Genomic DNA, 19,700 nt, shown 5'->3' with positions numbered 1-19,700 from the left:
ATCTGCTCTGTAACTTCCTCCAATGGAATTACATCCTCCTATGCAGTGCCTGTTGAATTCCAGCTGTAACTTAACCACTATTTTATAAAGTTGTACCATAACTTTCCTGCTTTTAATTCTGTGCTCTGGCTAATGAAGCCAAGTATCCCATTTGCCTTCCCCACTACCTTAGTTACCTGTGCTGCCACTATCAGGAATCCTTGGATTTGAACACTAAATTCCCTAGTGTATGTCCTGGCTTTATTAGACCTCGCAGAATGTTTTTTTTTTACTGTGTCATTGTTCTATCCATCTTAGCAATTTATCAAAATGCTCTGAGACTAATCTCACAATCAGCAATATCGCCAATTTCATGTAATTTGTCAGGTTTCCCGCATCCAAATCATTTACAGATTGTAAGGGCTCCTGGCACTGATCCCTGCATACACCACTCCTCACAGACTTCCAACTGTGAATACTTACCAGTGATGCTCCGTGCAATCAAACTGCCTCCACATACACCTTCTCACAACCTGTCTTCATCATCAGCAATAGCCACATGAAGCTTGTGTTCACTTCTCTTTTGCTTCTCTGTCTTTGAAGCCAATGGACTGACGGTTGGGCACAATGCACCAAACATGACTCCTGAATCTACAAGCCAGTGCGAGCGGGGAAGGAAGAGAAACAGAGCAACATTAAAACAGGTCATTGAATGTCCCTGAGAGTTAGACAAATGAACCGGCAAGCCTTCTCAGGAAATCATAGGCATTTTAAAATGTATTTTAAAAGGATCAATGAAATTGGCCTTCTGCTACCCTCCAATAGTAGGAGTAGAAGACCATGATTCCGTTAAGGAACTACCAAAGGATAATCTCCCAGTGGCCACCCATTCCCATTCCAATATGTCAATCCATGGCCTCCTCTACTGTCGCGATGAGGCCACACTCAGGTTGGAGGAACAACACCTTATATTCCATCTGGTTAGCCTCCAACCAGATGGCATAAACGTTGATTTCTTGAACTTCCGGTAATGACCCCTCCTCTCCTTCACCATTCCCCATCCCCTTTTCACTCTCTCACCTAATGTCCTGGTCTTCCCATCGTCTCCCTCTAGTGCTCTTCCCCCTTTTCATTCTCCGAAGGCCTTCTGTTCTCTCCTATTAGATTCCCCCTTCTCTAGCCTTGTATCTTTCACCTATCAACTTCCCAGCTCTTTACTTCACTCCTCCCCCTCCTGGTTTCGCCTATCACCTTGTACTTCCCCCTCCGCTTCCCCCACCTTTTAAATCTACTCCTCATCTTTTTTTCTCTCCAGTCCTGCTGAAGGGTATCAGCCTGAAATGTCGACTGTACCCCTTTCCATGGAGACTGCCTGGCCTGCTGAGATCCTCCAGCATTTTGTGTGTGTTGCTTGTGTAACACTGACTTTGCCTAGCGGCCTAATATAGGGGGTGATAACCCCCTGCCTGGCCAAACTTAAGAAATCTTATTTGGGTGGATGCTGTGCGATGTGTCCCCTGTTACAAATCAGTAACCCGAAATAACAAACTGTACACAATATCTGATTAGTGATTAACCTTTATAATTCTTACTTTGACTATATGGTTAGTAAAGAAACAAAATATAAAAGGAAAAGGTCCCAAATCATAAGATTTAATAACAAACAGTCTGTGCACAAAGTTGGAGCTCACTCAGTAGTCCTTCTTCCACCATCGGTCTCCTCCAAGCGTCACCGACCTTTGGAGCCCCGCTCCGAGTCCACCCCATCCAGCGGTCTGCTAAATCTCTCCATTCACATCTTCTCTCTTCGTCACTCTTTCTCCCTCTCGCAAAAGCTGCTTCCTGAATCACAAGACAGAGCAACAAAATCCTGATTGGCTAACATGTATCAACAGTCCTGTTATGTCCAGCCATAACCCAAACATTGCTGTTACAGAGAAACCGTTATGTCAGCAGCGAACATTGCAAAAAAAAAATTACATTAGCAGTGAAACTTTACAGCGCATTACACTTGGATTTCCAGCATCTGCAGATTTTCTCTTGTTTGTAGAAAGATAAACTGTATTCTGTAGAAGGATAAATCTGCATTCCCAAAGTTCTAGACCACATTTTGGTTCTCAGCTGGCATTTCAAGATTTCCGAATTTACCTTTTGTGAAAGAAGACTATTTTATTACTTTAGCACGATGAGATTAACAACAGTATTTTGACATTAAAAAGTTGATGTTAATATTATCTGATTTATGTTTCCTAGATAAGTACGAAATGCATGCTGTAGTTCTTTGTGAGGATAAATGCATTTGTAAATTTAATGGAACATCCTCAGTAATAACAGATGGCACATAACACTTGTTGGCAATCAATAGTTTGAACATGTCCTCTGCAATTATTGTGGCACTTAAAATGTTTATGTATAGTGTAATGTTTATAGTGTTATGTCACTCACCTCCATTTCAGTAGAGCCAGCAGCACCGTTCTCAGAGAGCTGATAACCAGCTCACCATTACTAGACACAAATATGTTAAAGGTTGGTTAAAGCCAACTATGCACTAATTTTCATTATACCCACTTGTTCCAGATGTTCAAATGAAAATAAATATTAAAATATAATTCACTGAAGCTAGAAAGAGTGACTTTGTGCAGGAAATTAATAATGTTAGGGAGGGGGGAATGTCAACTTGTGCTGTCACTACCAGGACTTCATTATGGAAAACAAAGATTTCCTCTTAATCTTTTAACAAGAAACTATTTGATGGAGCAGTAAATTTCAGAGCATTTGCATCTTAATGTACTTTTATAGGTCACTAGCATTTCTTAACAAAGTACTTTACTATGACATTACATTGTTGAGTTAAATGTTTGTAACCAAACCTTCCAAATTGAAAATGTGACATGCCTTATCAAGTTATTTGGCAGTATTTGTGTGACTTACAATAATCTGCTAAAAGTTTTATATCAAACAATTTTTATTTCAAGTTATTTTTTGTCACAACATTGAAGAACACATCTGAAGAGTTGCATGGAAATTGTGTATTCAGTAGCTCACTGGACAAGGGAAATGCAGGTACTAAGCTACACAAATGAGGAAACCCTCTTTAATATGATTCCTAACCTGTACTGAATTAATTATTCCCAACTAAGAAGAATTAGAATTACGTTACAATGTTTGATAGGCAAACTGGTTAGGGATCTTCTTCCTTGGTGGGAAGCTAATTATAGAAAATTGTATATACTGTAAAAATTTGGGAGGATTTATAAGGCATTAGTCAGACCACATTTAGAGTATTGAAAATAGTTATTCAAAGTTGAAAGTACATTTATTATCAAAGTATGTATACATTATACATCTTTGAGATCTGTCTCCTTACAGACAGCCATAAAACAAGGAAACCCAAAGAACCAATTTAAAAAACATCAATATCTGAGGAGACTTGGAATGAAATTTTTAAACTGGTTAGTTCTTCATCGCTATGTGCTTGTCATTCCCTCATACAATTTAAGGTGGTACATAGAGTTCATATGACTAAGGATAAGCTATCTCATTTTTATCTGGATACATCTCCCTACTGTGACAGATGTAATAATGGAGAAGCTTCATTAATTCATATGTTTTGGACATCCAAATCTTGAAAAATATTGGAAGAAAGTTTTTCAAAATTTTCCTTACTTTTTAAAGTCAGTTTTAAGCCTAACCCTCTGATCACCCTATTCGGTATTGTTGCAGGACAAGATATTAAGTTGAAGGCTTCTGATTTACATATTTTGGCCTTTAGCTCTCTTATAGCTAGGAGGATGCTTTTGTTTTCATGGAAAGATGTTTTTCCTCCTATCCATGCTCAATGGTTATGCAATGTTCTGTCATGTTTGGATTTAGAGAAGATTCGTTGTTGAGTTTCTGAATCTCGTCAAAACTTTCAAACATTGGGGGGGTCCTTTTCTGAATTATTTTTAAAACCTTTAATTCGTTGTTTAAACTCAGATGTTGGCTATTATTAATTTTTATTATATGAGAAGGTATTTTACCTTCTTTTCTCCTTAATGAACAGCTTCAGTCTTGATAGGGGTTAGATTCTTTTTTCTTTGTAATAAATTAGTATATTTCAATATAACTATTGATTAACTTATATGAATATAGGGTAATGAGATTGTCATTATGAACAGATATAATGTAATTTGTAGTTTTTTTAAATCTTTTTTGACCTTTTAGATACACTTTCTTGTACTCCGTATTCTTCTATGTAGAAACTAATAAAATATTAGAAAAGAACCAATTTTTCAAAAAGACTGTCAAATACCCAATGTATAGGGGTGTCAGGAGAGGGAAGGGAAGCAGAGCACCCCTGTGGCCATTCCCATCAACAATAAGTGTACCATTTTGGATACTATTGGTGGGGACGACCTACCAGGGACAAGTTGCAGTGGTTGCATGTCTGGAACCGAGACTGGACCCTCAGCTCAGAAGGGAAGGAGGGAAAAGAGGAGAGCAGTAGTGATAGGGGATTCGATAGTTAGGGGGACAGATAGGAGGCTCTGTGGAAGAGATCGAGAATCCTGGATGGTCTGTTGCCTCCCTGGTGCCAGGGTCTGCGATATCTCGGATCGAGTTCTCAGTATTCTCAAGAGGGAGGATGAACAGCCGGATGTCGTGGTCCATGTAGGGACCAATGACATGGGTAGGAAGAGTGAGGAGGTCCTGAAAGGCGAGTTTAGGGAGCTAGGTGCCAAGTTAAAGGACAGGACCTTCAGGATAGCAATCTCAGGATTGCTACCAGAGCCACGTGCAGGTGGGTTTAGAAGTAGTAAGATAGTGCAGATCAACACGTGGCTGAAGACATGGTGCAGGAGGGAGGGCTTCAGATTTATAGATAATTGGGCAGTTTTCCAGGGAAGGTGGGACCTGTTCGGCGGGACGGTTTACATCTGAACTGGAGGGGGACAAATATTCTTGCAGGTAGGTTTGCTAGAGAGGCTCCAGTGGATTTAAACTAGATATGGGGGGGAGGGGAGGGGAACCAGAGTGTAGGAACAGATGTATGGGAGAAGGAAGAAAAAGAAGACAGTAAAGTTCTTTGTACTGTTAGAGATAAATGGAGAGGAAGAGGTGAAGAATTTCTTAAATGCATTTATTTTAATGCTAGGAGCATTGTAAGAAAGGTGGATGAGCTTAGAGCATGGATTGATACCTGGAAATATGATGTTGTAGCTATTAGTGAAACATGGTTGCAGAAGGAGTGTGATTGGCAACTAAATATTCCTGGATTTCGTTGCTTCAGGTATGATAGAATCAGAGGGACAAAAAGGAGAGGTATTGCGTTGCTTATAGACAATAGGTGCAGAAGTAGACCATTCGGCCCTTCGAGCCTGCACCGCCATTTTGAGAACATGGCTGATCAATTACTATCAATACCCGGTTCCTGCCTTGTCCCCATATCCCTTGATTCCCCTATCCATAAGATACCTATCTAGCTCCTTCTTGAAAGCATCCAGAGAATTGGCCTCCACTACCTTCTGAGGCAGTGCATTCCAGACCCCCACAACTCTCTGGGAGAAGAAGTATTTCAGAGAAAATACTATAGCGGTGCTCTGGCAGGATAGATTAGAGGGCTCGTCTAGGGAGGCTGTTTGGATGGAATTGAGGAATCGGGAAGGTGTAATAACACTTATAGGGGTGTATTATAGACCACCTAATGGGGAGCAAGAATTGGAGGAACAAATTTGCAAGGAGATGGCAGATACTTGTAGTAAGCACAGGGTTGTGATTGTGGGAGATTTTAATTTTCCACACATAGACTGGGAAGCCCATACTGTAAAAGGGATGGATGGTTTGGAGTTTGTAAAATGTGTGCAGGATAGTTTTTTGTAGCAATACATAGAGGAACCAACTAGAGAAGGGGCAGTGTTGGATCTTCTGTTAGGGAATGAAATAGGTCAGGTGATGGAGGTATGTGTTGGGGAACGCTTCAGGTCCAGTGATCACAATGCCATTAGTTTTAATATCATTATGGAGAAGGATAGGACTGGAGCCAGGGTTGAGATTTTTGATTGGAGAAAGGCTAACTTTGACGAGATGTGAAAGGATTTAGAAGGAGTGGATTGGGACAATTTGTTTTATGGGAAGGATGTAATAGAGAAATGGCAGTCATTTAAAGGTGAAATTTTGAGGGTACAGAATCTTTATGTTCCTGTTAAGTTGAAAGGAAAGGTTAAAAGTTTGAGAGAGCCATGGTTTTCAAGGGATATTGGAAACTTGGTTAGGAAAAAGAGAGATATCTACAATAAATATAGGCAGCATAGAGTAAATGAGGTGCTCGAGGAATATAAAGAATGTAAGAAGAATCTTAAGAAAGAAATTAGAAAAGCTAAAGGAAGATACGAGGTTGCTTTGGCAAGTAAGGTGAAAATAAATCTGAAGGTTTTCTACAGTTATATTAATAGCAAAAGGATAGTGAGGGATAAAATTGGTCCCTTAGAGAATCAGAGTGGACAGCTATGTGTGGAGCCGAAAGAGATGGGGGAGATTTTGAACAATTTCTTTTCTTCGGTATTCACTAAGGAGAAGGATATTGAATTATGTAAGGTAAGGGAAACAAGTAGGGAAGTTATGGAAACTATGACGATTAAAGAGGAGGAAGTACTGGCGCTTTTAAGGAATACAAAAGTGGATAAATCTCCAGTTCCTGACAGGATATTTCTTAGGGCCTTGAGGGAAGTTAGTGTAGAAATAGCAGGGGCTCTGACAGAAATATTTCAAATGTCATTAGAAACAGGGATGGAGCCAGAGGATTGGCGTATTGCTCATGTGGTTCCATTGTTTAAAAAGGGTTTTAAGAATAAACTAAGCAATTACAGGCCTGTCAGTTTGATGTCAGTGGTGGGTAAATTAATGAGAAGTATTCTTAGAGATGGTATATATAATTATCTGGATAGACAGGGTCTCATTAGGAACAGTCAACATGGATTTGTGCGTGGAAGGTCATGTTTGACAAATCTTATTGAATTTTTTGAAGAGGTTATGAGGAAAGTTGATGAGGGTAAAGCAGTGGATGTTGTCTATATGGACTTCAGTAAGGCCTTTGACAAGGTTTCGCACGGAAGGTTAGTTAGGAAGGTTCAATCGTTAGGTATTAATATTGAAGTAGTAAAATGGATTCAACAGTGGCTGGACTGGACATGCCTGAGAGTAGTGGTGGATAACTATTTGTCAGGTTGAAGGCCGGTGACTAGTGGTGTGCCTCCGGGATCTGTACTGGGTCCAATGTTGCTTGTCATATACATTAATGATCTGGATGATTGGGTGGTAAATTGGATTAGTAAGTATGCAGATGATACTAAGATAGGTGGTGTTGTGGATAATGAAGTAAGTTTGCAGAGAGATTTAGGCCAGTTAGAAGAGAGTGGGCTGAAAGATGGCAGATGGAGTTTAATGCTGATGAGTGTGAGATGCTACATTTTGGTAGGAATAATCCAAATAGGACATACATGGTAAATGGTAGGGCATTGAAGAATGCAGTAGAACAGAGTGATCTAGGAATAATGGTGCATAGTTCCCTGAAGGTGGAATCTCATGTGGATAGGGTGGTGAAGAAAGCTTTTGGTATGTTGGCCTTTATAAATCAGAGCATTGAGTATAGGAGTTGGGATGTAATGTTAAAATTGTACAAGGCATTGGTAAGGCTGAATTTGGAGTATTGTGTACAGTGCTGGTCACCAAATTATATGAAAAATGTCAACAAAATAGAGAGAGTATAGAGAAAATTTACTAGAATGTTACCTGGGTTTCAGCACCTAAGTTACAGGGAAAGATTGAACAAGTTAAGTCTTTATTCTTTGGAGCATCAAAGGTTGGGGGGGCTTGATAGAGGTATTTAAAATTATGAGGGGGATAGATAGAGTTGACGTGGATAGGCTTTTTCCATTGAGAGTAGGGGAGATGCAAACAAGAGGACATGATTTGAGAGTTAGGAGGCAAAAGTTTAAGGGTAACACGAGGGGAAATTTCTTTACTCAGAGTGGTAGTTGAGTGGAACAAGCTTCCAGTAGAAGTGGTAGAGGCAGGTTCAGTATTGTCATTTAAAGTAAAATTGGATAGGTATATGGACAGGAAAGGAATGGAGGGTTATGAGCTGAGTGTGGGCCAGTGGGATTAGGTGAGAGTAAGAGTTCGGCATGGACTAGAAGGACCGAGATGGCCTGTTTCTGTGCTGTAATTGTTATATGGTAACAGAAAAAAAATCATGCTTCTGAGCCTATCAAGATAAACTTAGCACGTTTACACAGAAAGCACCAGAAGACTGCACTAAAACATGCAAGTGACTCGAGAAAACCACAGGAACTCTAAACTATTAACAACTCTTACTAAACAACAATTAGCCAGTTCAGGTGCACTAAAAACCTTGGAGACTAATGCTCTCAAGCTCCCCGCACAGGCCCAATGAGTTCATTACAGTACCCCCTCCCTATGGCTGGCATCTGACAGCCCAGTGAGACCTGGGGAACTCGAGGTCCGGGGACAATAGAGAATGACCCAGGGGTGGTCGAAAAAGACCTGGAGAACTCAAGGTCCAGGGGTGATCAAGAAAGGTCTGGAAACTTGAGGTCTAGGGTTGATGGAGAAAGACCTGGGGAACCTTGACATCCAGAGACTACTGAAGAGAGACATGAGGGACTTGAGATCCAGGGATGAATGAGAGAGACCCAGGGAACTCGAGATCCAGGGACAACTCTATAAGACCATAAGACATAGGTACAGAATTAGGCCATTTAGTCATCATGTCTCTTCTCCATTCAATCATGGTAGATCCTTTTTCCCTCTCCTCAGCACCCTCAGCTTTCTCCCTCCTAACCTTTGATTCCATATCCAACCAAGAACCTATAAAGCTCTGCCTTAAATACACCCAATGACCTGGGCTGCACAGCTGCTTCTGGTAACAAATTCCACAATTTCACCACTCTCTGGCTAAAGAAATTTCTCAACATTTCTATTTTACATGAACACCCCTCTATCCTGAGGCTGTGCCCTCTCATCCTAGACTCCCCCACCATGGGAAACATCCTTTCCACATTTACTCTGTCTAGGCCTTCCAACATTTGAAAAGTTTCAATGAGATCTATTCTCATCCTTCTAAATTCCAGCGAGTACAGACCTGGAGTCATCAAACATTCATTCCCAGAATCATCCTTGTGAACCTTCTCTGGACCCTCTTCAATGCTAGTTCATCTTTTCTTAGATGAGGAGCCCAAAACTGTTCACAGTACAGAGAGAACATTGAAAAAAAAACCTTGAAAATGCTGCATAAACTGTATTTACATTGAATAAACTTTGTTACATTGAATGGACTATGGGAAACCTGAAGGGCCATGGGTAATCTTGACAACCTTGAGAAGCTTAAGGACCTTGAGGACTGGGGCCACTTAGATTGGGGACGCTTGGAATGGGGATGCCTGTACCTGGAAAAAGCCTTGAATGAAGCCTAGAGAAGCTTAGAATAAGGACTTAAGAAAACTGGAACATTGACAAGAAAAATTCAGAATGTGGACTTGGAGCATGGGCTTGAGAAATTCAGAACATAGACCAGAGACACTCGGGTTGTGGACTTGTGAAACTTGGACTGTAAACTAGAGTCACTTGGAACGTAAACTCGGGACATGGACTTGAGAACCTCGGAACATAGACACTTGGACCGTAGACTTGGAATATAGCCGAAAAACGCGGAAGATAGACTAGAGGCACTCAGAATGTAAACTTGAGAAACTCAGAACATAGACTTAAGAATAGATGGCATTCTCACTGAAAGCCAACTGAAGTCAAAACACATCTATTCAACCTCCTTTGGGTCCATTGCTTAGCAGGGTTCTTCTGTCATAATGTGCACTGGTAATGACAGAACCAAAGTGCAGATGAAAGACAGTTTTCAATGTAGACACGATAACTGAAGTTTTCTCATAAGAATTCCAAAAGAACATAGGTGGGTCAGCCGAGCGACATCGCAAAATGTAACATTCTCAAACCTAGGACGCTGCGATTAGTGCTAATTGGGCGTCAGTTGAAAGAATACCAGTAACTCAGATTCCCCGAGCCTATCAAAATAAACTTAACAAGCTTAAACAGAAAGCACAAGGAGACTGCATTACAAGGGGTGAGTCCCACGAGAAAAACATAAGGAACTCTAAATGATTAACGACTCTTATTAAACAACAATTAACCATTTCAAGTGCTCTAAAAGTCTCAAAGCTCAATGCTCTCCAGCTCCCCTCACAGGCCTAAAGAGCTCATTACAGTAGGAGAGTCTAGGACAGGAAGGCATGGCCAGAATAGAAGGTCAGAAGGCCAGAGGGTGATGAATCTGTGGAATTCATTGCCACAAATAGCTGTACAGGCCAAGTCATTGGGTATTTTTAAAGCCGAGGCTGATAGGTTCTTGATTAGAAAGGGTGTAAAAATTTACAGGGAGAAGTCAGGAGACTGAGTAGAGAGGAAAAATAAATCAGCTATGATCAAATAGCGGAGCAGATTCAATGGGCTGAATAGTTTGATTCTGCTCCTATGTCATGGTCTATAAAAATAAGATTGTTGTGATTCATATAATTGATATATAACTGTCCATCACTCACAGCATTTTTCTAGATAAGTTACCTTTCTTCCATTGTAGTGCATGCTAGATAAACTGACTTAGACCATTAAATCATACCTTCTAACCTTCCTTCAATTCATTGGCTGACCTGCATTTAGCATCATACATAGGTGTAAAAGCTTGGGTGCTGAAATTGCACCCATTACAAATGGCCAGATGTATTTAACAACACTGAGAAAGATCCCTGGAAATTTTTTTTCTGGAATGGGCTAATCTCAGATGCAACTGCTGATGAAAAACTACAGCAGGTAAAATAGGAAAATTCATCATTGCTCCTCATTTCTGGTGATCTCTGCTGAAGATTGCTGATACATGGAGGAATTGCATGTAAATCATCATTTAAGTTTTTACCCTTTTGCTTTGGTTGGGAGTCTACAGTTGAAGGAACTTTACACAAATATTTCAGGGATAGTGCTCTAGCACAATATTTGCTAGCTATCATCCATGTCAGCACATATTTTCTCACACATCATTAATGCCATAAAAGGACATAGAGAGTGAAGGGGTAAAGGATGAGGGGTGGCGTTACTAGTCAGGGAAAATGTCATGGCAGTGCTCAGTCAGGACAGACTGAAGAACTCGTCTATAGAGATGTTATGGGTAGTATTGAGAAATAAGAAAGGTACGACCATGATAATGGGGCTATATTACAGACCACCTAACAGTCCATTGGATTTAGAGGAACAAATCTGTAGGGAGATTGCAGACAGTTGCAAGAAACATAAGGTTGTTGTAGTAGGTGATTTTAACATTCCACATATTGACTGAAACTCATATACTATAAGAAGACTAGGTGGGCTGGAGTTTGTCTTAATGCATTCAGGGAAGTTTACTTAATCAGTATGTAGAAGACCCAACAATAAGAGTGTGCGATACTTGATCTGCTATTAGGGAATGAGACAGGGCAGGTGACAGAAGTCTGTGTAGGGAAACACTTTGCATTTGGTGATCATCATATTGTTAGTTTCAAAGTAAATATGGAAAAAGATGGGTCTAATAGGAGAAAGGGCAATTTTGATGATATCAGAAAGGATCTGGCAAGTGTGGATTGGGACAGGCTCTTTTCTGGCAAAGGTGTACTTGGTAAGTGGAAGTGCTTCAAAAGTGAAACTTTGAGAGTACAAAGCTTGTCAGACTAAAAGGTAAAGATAAAAAGTAATATTGAGGCCCTAAGAAAAAATGAGGTACATAGCAGGTATAGGCAGGTAGGAACAAATGAGATGCTTATGGAGTATAAGAACTATAAGAGAATACTTAAGAAAGAAATCAAGAGGGCTAAAAGAAGGCAGGAGGTTACCCTAGTAGGCAAGGTGAAGGAGAATCCTAAGGGATTCTACAGATATGTTCAGAGCAAAAGGATTGCAAGAGACAAACTTGGTCCTTTGGAAGATCAGAATGGTAATCCATACGTGGAGCTGAAAGAGGTAGGGGAGATCATAAATGCAGTTTTTGCATCTGTATTTACTCAGGAGGTGGGTATAAGTCTATAGAAATGAGGCAAAGCAGCATCAAATTCATGGAACCTATACAGAGTACAGAGGAGGAGGTGACTGCTGTCTTGAGGCAAGTTAGAGTGGATAAATGCCCAGAGCCTGACAAGGTATTCCCTTGGATCCTGTGGGAGGTAAGTGCAGGAATTGCAGGGGCTCTAGCAGAGATATTTAAATCATTCTTAGCAACAGGTGAGGTACCAGAGGACTGGAGGATATCTAATGTTGTTTCACTGTTTAATAAAGGCTCTAACAGGAATTTATAGGCCAGTGAGCCTGACATCAGTAGTGGGAAAGTTCCTGGAGGGTATTCTGAGGGACCTGATGGATATGAGTATTTGGATAGACAGGGACTGATTGGATAGACATGAACATCAGGGATAGTCAGCATGGCTTCATGCATGGTGGGTTCTGTCTAACCAATTTTAGTGAGTTTTTTGGGGAGATTACCAGGAAAGATGATGAAAGCAAGACAGTGGATGTTGTCTACATGGATTTCAGCACGACACTTGAAAAGGTCCAGCATGGGAGTTTGGTCAAGAAGGTTTTGTTGATCGGTATTCAAGATGAGTCCGTAAATTGGATTAGACATTGACTTTCTGGGAGAAGCCAGACAGTGGTAATAGATGGTTGCCTCGCTGACTGGAGGCCTGTGACTAGTGGAGTGCCACAGAGATCGGTGCTGGGTTTGTTGCTATTTGATTTTTTATGATTTGGATGACAACTGGATCAGCAAATTTGTGGATGACACCAAGGTTGGGGTATAGTAGACAGTAAGGAAGGCTATCATGGCTTCCAGAGGGATCTGCATCAGCTGGGGAAATGGGCTGAAAAAAGGCAGATGGAATTTAATGCAGACAAGTGTGAGGTGTTGCACTTTGGTAGGACCAGTCAGGATAGGCTTTACACACTGAACGGTAGGGCACTGAGGGGTGTGGAAGAACAAAAGGGTCTGAGAATAAGAGTCCACAATAAAATGAAAGTGGTGTCGCATGTAGATAGAGTCAGAAAGAAAGCTTTTGGCACATTGACCTTCATAAATCAAAGTACTGAGTACAGGAGATGGCTGTTATGTTGAAGCTGTATAAGACATTGGTGAGCCTTAATTAGAAGTATTGTGTGCAGTTTTGGTCACCTACCTACAGGAAAAATGTAAGTAAGGTTGAAAGAGCACAGATAAAGTTTACAAGGATGTTGCAGGGACTTGAGGACCTGAGTAACAAGAAAAGATTGAATAGATTAGGACTTTATTCCTTGGAACTTAGAAGGTCGAGGGGAGATTTGACAGAGGTATACAAAATTATGAGGGGTAAATGCAAGCAGGCCTGTTCCACTGAAGCTGGGTGGAACTACAGCTAGAGGTCATGGGTTAAGGGTAAAATGTGAAATTTTTTTAAGGGGAACATGAGGGGAAGCTCCTTCACTTAGGGAGTTGTGAGAATATGGAACAATCTGCCTGTGCAAGTCATGAGCTCAATTTCAACGTTTAGGAAAAGTTTGGATAGATACATGGATGGTAGGGATATGGTCCCAGAGTAGGTCGATGGGAGTAAGCAGTTTAAATGCTTCGGCATGGACTAGATGGGCCAAAAGGCCTGTTTGTATGCTGTACTTTTCGATGAGTCCATGATATCATTTGATCCATCAAATCCACTTTGGCTCTCAGAGGTACACCATCAATCCATTTTCCCTTCTTAGTTTCCCTGACACCTGTTTTAAGCACCTTAATATTTCCTTGTTTTCTCACCTTCCACCATTAACCTATTTTTTTGGATGTAGTGTGGGAAAGGCAAGAACACCGAGGGAAAACATCCTGTAGTGACAGGGGGAACTTACAAATTGCACACAGACCGCACAGGAGGTCAGTGTTAATGTCAGTGGCAGGAGGTGTAAGACAGCTGCACTGTGACACCCTCAGTGCTGCAAACTGGATCCTGCTCTTTGAAATTAGAGTCTGGTTTGTATTGAACTGAAACTTTAATTTTAAAAGTGCAGTGATTATCTTTATATGATGCCTGTTTGCCCACCAGCTTGAGTGTTAATGTTCTGCAACTGACATAATGAGCTTTAGCAAATCCTAGGACAAAATAATGACTTAACTTTGCAATGATGTCTAAAAAACTGCTCTCAGGAGCTGAAAATATCCTCTTGCCTTCTTAACCTCTGGTAGTGAGATAAAAGGATATGTGGCATAATCAATTTTCCTAAGGATTTTGTTACTATAGAAACATCTTTGGATTTTCCAAATCGTTGCTCAAATCATGCAAATAGCTAATGGAATAACAAGTACGCTCAAAATATGTCTTTGAATTCATCTGTTGCAATGAGTTTGCATTTCATTGTTTACAGGTATTTAATTTGCATCTTTTGTGCTGTGGAATGTTTTACAACTGTGACTCCATGGCTAGAAGTCCAGAGGGAGACACGGGAGAAAAATTGCAAGGAGAATGGGGGAAAAAAAGAAAAATTCAGAAGACATACCAGTTAGTAGGTTAATTGGTCTTTGTAAATTGTCCTGTCCTGTGTTTAGGCTAAGGTTAAATACGTGGTTGCTGGGCGATGTGGCTTGTTGAGCTGGGAAGGCCTGTTCCGTGCTGTATCTCTAAATAAATAAATTTCAGCATACAAGTGTGTTTTCCTAGCCTTTTCCTGTGCTGCATTGGCTCTGAAAATATTGGAGGGACAGTTGGGCTGGACTGCCTACTTATATAGCAAAAGGCCTTTACAGTTACTGAAAAAAATTGCGGGTTACATTATAAAAAGAAAAATGTGCATTTATGTAGCACCTTTTACGTCAGGAAATTCCAATGGACTTTACAGTTGATAAAGCTGTTTCAAACCATGGCTAATATTGTAATAAAAGCCTTAGTACTGACGTGTTTAATAATCACTGCATGCAAGTGATTGACAGTGCCCAGACTCAAATTGTAAATCCCCTTATGCTGCAAGGGTAACAGGATTGCAAAATGTGAGTTATATTATTGTAGATAACTTCTTACTTCTATTTCTATCCCTTCTAATGCCTCTCATGAAATTTTGAGATCCCCTGATACCACTCAAGAATCTAAAGGAACTCTGCAGTGTTCAGTTCACATAGCATTCCCAACCAACACACCAAAAACAGATTAATAATGTTGGCTGGTACTTCAGAATATTTTTGTCTAAAAATATCTTTAAAAAAAGCAAGTTCAAGATGCATGGGAGACGCCATGGCATTGCTCGTGAGGCACTCATTTATCGATAGCTTTTCTTAGTTTTTTTCATAGAAAGTACTCAATAAGGTATACAGTCTTGTTGAACACCAGGAACTCTTTTAGAATAAATTGAAAAGTAGAATTTTCAAAGTGGGCACAGCGATGGAGATTTGTAGGGAAGTGCATGTAGAAATGTTCAAAAGTAAGATAATTTGAGAAGGTCTCATAAAGGTATACAAAGCCCTATGTCTTGCAATTAGCAGCATGATGCATAATTGCACAAAAGGACCCTTGAGCCAATGAAATTCTGCCCAACTTACTCTTAATCAGCAAAACTTTGTATTTCTTGCATCATGCTTGTAAATCATCTCTGCGCCTTTGTCAGTACATTTTTGTGATACAGTGGCCAGAAACACATATAGTGAAGACAGTGCAGTCTCGTCAAATTTTGAACAAATCCAGTATAATCTCTCTCATTTTTAATTCCTTCTGTTTTGGTATAAACAAGAATAAGGAAATTATGGTAAACCTATGTAAAGTATTTGTTATGTTTCCCCTTGAGCATTCATCTCTGAGCTTCCCACTTTATAAAACCATAAGACATTGGAGCAGAATTAGGTCACTCAGCCCATCAAGTAAGCTCTGCCATTCCATCATGGCTGATTCATTATCTCTCTCAACTCCATTCTACTGTCTTCTCCCTGTAACTTTGATGCCCTGATCAACAAGGGAACTACCAATCTCCACTTTAAATATACTCAATGTCTTGGCCTCCACAGTCATCCATGGCAATGAATTCCATAGATTCCCCACCCTCTGCCATTCTCATGTCATCTATGTTCTAAATGGATGTCCCTCTATCTGAGGCTGTGTCCTCCGGTCCTAGACTCTCCCACTACAGGAAACATCCCCTCCACAGCTACTCTATGTAGGCCTTTCAATATTTGATAGGTTTCAATGAAATCACTGCCCCACCCTTTCTTCTAAGCTCCAGAGAGTACAGTCCCAGAGCCTTCAAATGCTCCTCATATATTAACCCTTTCATTCCTGGAGTCATTCTCGTGACCCTCCTCTTGATCCTCTCTAGTGCCAGAATGTCTTTTAAGGGGCCCAAAGCTGCTCACATTACTCCAAGTGTGGTCTGACCAATAAAACCTCAGCACCACACCCTTGCTTTTATATTCTAGTCCTCTTGAAAAGAATGCTAACACTGCATTTACCTTCCTTGCACTGAATCAACCTACAAGTTAATCTTAAGCGAATCCTGCACAAAGACTCCCAAATCCCTTCAAATCTCTGATTATCGAGTCTTATCTCCTTTTGGAAAATAGTCGATACCTTTATTGCTTCTTCCAAAGTTCATGACCAGACACTTCCCTACACTATATTCCGTCTGCCACTTCTTTGCCCATTCCCTCACTCTGTCCAAGTCTGTCTGCTGAATCCCTGCTTCCTCAACTCTACCTGCCCCTCTACATACCTTTGTAACATTTGCTGCCTTGGCCAAAAAGTCATCAATTCCGTCATCCAGATCATTGACATATAACATGTAAACAAGTGGTGCCAATACTGACCCTGTGGAACACCACTAGTCACCGACAGCCAACCAGAATAGAGCCCCTTTATTCTGACTCTTTGCCTCCTGACAATCAGCCTGCCTTTCATCTATGCTAGTATATTTCTTGCAATACTTTGAGCTCTTGTCTTGTTAGTAGCCTCATGTACAGCACCTTGTCAAAGGCCTTCTGAAAATCCAAGGAAACAACATCCACTGACTCTCCTTTGTCTATCGTGCCTGTTATTTCCTCAAAGAATTCCAACAGATTTGTCAGGCAAGATTTCCCCTTAAGAAAACCATGCTGACTTTGGCCCAATTTACCATGCACCTCCAAGTGTAGGGTGATGTAACTGGTGAAAACATACAGAATTCATAACCACCGACATTCAGTTGGGATTCACTTTAAGAGGAGGGTCTGACATTATTACATAATTACATAAAGTACTTTCAACGCGCTTTGTGTATAGTGTTTGGAGTTCAATAAATGAGTTGTTATGGGCTTTTCTTAAACACGAAACACCTCACATCATTTTATTTGCGTAAACTCACACATATCCTGAAACTCATCCTTAATAATCGACTCCAACATCATCTCAACAAATAAGGACAGGCTAACTGGCCTATAATTTCCTTTCTTCTGCCTCCCTCCCTTCTTAATCAATAGAATGACATTTACAATCTTCCAGTCCTCCAGAACGATTGCAGAATCTAGTAATTCCTGTATGGTTATTTCTAATGCCTCCACAATCTCTTCAGCTAACTTTTTCACAACCCTGGGATATTATCCATCTAGTCCAAGAGACTTATTTACCTTCAGACCTTTTATCTTCCCAAGCACCTTCTCCTTAGTAATAGAAACTACACTCTCTTCTGCCCCGACACTCTGAAATTTCTGGCATATTGCTACCGTCTTCCAGAGTAGAGACTGACACAAAATACTTACTGAGTTTGTCTGCTATTTCTTTGTACCCTATTACAACTTCACCAGCATCATTTTCCAGCAGTCCAATATCTACTTTCACCTCTCCTTTACTCTTAATATATCTGAAAAAGCTTTTGTTACCCTCTTTGATATTTTTGGCTAGCTTATCTTCATATTTCATCTTTTTTCTCCTCAAGGTTTGTTTAATTGTCTCCTTTTGGTTTTTAAAAGTTCCCCAATCCTCCAGCTTCCCACTAATTTTTGTTGTATTATATGTCCTCTCATTTGCTTTTATACTGTTTTTGACTTCCCTTGTCAGCCACAGTTGTCTTGCCCTCCCTTTAGAAGGCTTTTCCATCTTTGGGATGTATCTATCCTGCGCTTTTCAAATTGTCCCCAGAAAATCCAGCCATTGGTGTTCTGCCATCATCCATGCCAGTGTTCTTTTCCAATCAATTCTGGCTGACTCCTCTCTCATGGCTCTATAATCCCCTTTACTCCACTGTTATACTGATATATCTGACTTTACCTTTTCCCTCTCTAACTGCAGGGTGAATACTATCATATTATGATCACTGTTTCTTAAGGGTTCCTTTACCTTAAACGCTCTAATCAGATCATATTAGGAAGGATATTAAAGCTTAAAGAATGTTGGGCAAAACTTATCAGGGTTTAGAGAAAACAAAAGAAGCTGAGGATATTCTCCACAGAGCAGAGAAAATTAAGAGAAGACGGCACAGTTATGAATGATTTTGATGAAGTAAAAGAACAATGTTTCTAGTGGCAGAAAAATATTAGTAAGGACACAAATTTAAAGTAAAAGTCAGTGGAAAATTGAAATTATGTTTGCTCCATAAAATGTGTTTTGATGATCTGAATTGCACCTTCCTTCCATTCTGTATCAGTCTTCGAATCTAGAGTGAACTACATACGAATATCAGGTAACACAATGATGTTCGAAAACAAAGGAAAAATGAACAAATCTCAGTAACTTATGGCTTTCCATTTTCTCCACCAATCTAATTCATATCCAATTGGTTTAATAACAACAAAAACTTTTAAAAAACTTAAAATGTCAAGTAGTCACCTGGTGTGAAAGACCAATGCACCTCAGATGCTGTTAGTCTTCAGCCATAAATAGCCTCTTGGCAAATTCTCAGTTTCAGCCTCTCCTGTCATTGCTTGAACAGCAGACGAAAGATGTGGTCACTTGACTAAACTCAGTCTGAGAAAGTAACTACCAAATGCAGACAAAAAATATGAAGTAAATACAGTCCATCGTTCATTGGGTGACCTTTCTTTCTGAAATATTCATAGAGTCAGCTTCTATTTTGGGGTTTCAAGCCATGTTCCAGTGAAACTGGAAATTTCTTTCTGGTTGGCTGATAGATACATCATTTATAGATGTGCGTTAAAAGCTTTGCTGTGTTTTCATGGGATGTGGGGGAAGGGGGATTCTTACACATGTTTTAAAAGCTGGGCCTCTACAGGCCAGTTAGTCCATTATAAAACTTTTTTTTTCCACATTGAACACAACATTCTGTATCTTTCATCTATTGGACCTTGAAATAATTGTTTGGGTGATTTATTAATAATTTATTAATAAAATAAAATGCTATCAACAATAAAGTAGCACATTCCATCCCCGTTTTTCATTGCTGTGCAACATACTGCCCTCTTTCTGTCTTTCAATAACACTGAAGCATTTAGTGTTTATAAAGCTACAAGAAGTAAGACGAATCAGCAGTAATATTGTTTCTCTAATTGCTACTGTATTTTTAATCATTTTAAGCAGAGCATTTTAATATTTTATGTTTAATACTGTGTATTATCGAACCAGCTTTGTGCAGTGTTTTAATTTACAATGATTTTGTGACTTGTCAGAGAAACAGAAGGGTTATAATGGACAATGAAACAGGGGGCCCCT

At 40.0% G+C, this 19,700-nt stretch overlaps 1 long non-coding RNA gene across 1 annotated transcript; it reads right to left on the bottom strand.

The window, feature by feature from the left end:
- Positions 1–485: 485 nt before the first annotated feature.
- Positions 486–18,993, bottom strand: LOC140740986 (uncharacterized). The gene is made up of 3 exons (XR_012101977.1): positions 18,861–18,993; positions 1,671–1,821; positions 486–630 (listed from the first exon to the last, which is right to left on the bottom strand). It is a non-coding gene; the product is annotated as an uncharacterized lncRNA (long non-coding RNA).
- Between the last annotated feature and the right edge of the window lie 707 nt (positions 18,994–19,700).

The sequence above is a fragment of the Hemitrygon akajei genome, chromosome 17 (genome assembly GCF_048418815.1).
Source record: "Hemitrygon akajei chromosome 17, sHemAka1.3, whole genome shotgun sequence".
NCBI lineage: Eukaryota > Metazoa > Chordata > Chondrichthyes > Myliobatiformes > Dasyatidae > Hemitrygon > Hemitrygon akajei.
This window is presented reverse-complemented; position numbering and strand designations above follow the sequence as displayed.